A 527-nucleotide genomic window follows, 5' to 3' on the forward strand; every position below is an offset into this window, starting at 1 on the left:
AGAATCTGGCTAAGTAACATGCTGACTAGAGCAAGGCCCTAGGGAGTAGCAGAACCACAAGATGAAAGAAGCCTGGATCCCTGAATTGCCATGTGGAGAGACACTCACCCAAATACCCTGCACTATTAATAAATCAGAGGAATAAACTTCCACTGGGTTTAAGCCATAAACTTTTGGATTCACTTGTAAAGTCTAGCCTGTGTCAGCTGAGACCCAGAAACAGACCTGGGAGTTCATTCACAGTGTATTTAGGCTATGAAAAAAAGGGCCTTCCTTCTTCCCTATGTGTCTCAAGGAGTTGTGCAAAGTATAAGAGCTCGAAAGGTGGGATATTGCTATGGTTTGAGTGTCCCCACCAAAACTTATGATGAAATGTAATTGCCAGCCAGATGCAGTGGCTCACGCCTGTAATCCCAGCACTTTGGGAGGCTGAGGCAGGAGGATCACTTGAGGTCAGGAGTTCGAGACCAGCCTGGCCAACATGGCGAAACCCTGTCTATACTAAAAATACAAAAATTAGCCAGGTG

This window comes from Mandrillus leucophaeus, unplaced genomic scaffold (genome assembly GCF_000951045.1).
Source record: "Mandrillus leucophaeus isolate KB7577 unplaced genomic scaffold, Mleu.le_1.0 Scaffold254, whole genome shotgun sequence".
Taxonomy (NCBI): domain Eukaryota; kingdom Metazoa; phylum Chordata; class Mammalia; order Primates; family Cercopithecidae; genus Mandrillus; species Mandrillus leucophaeus.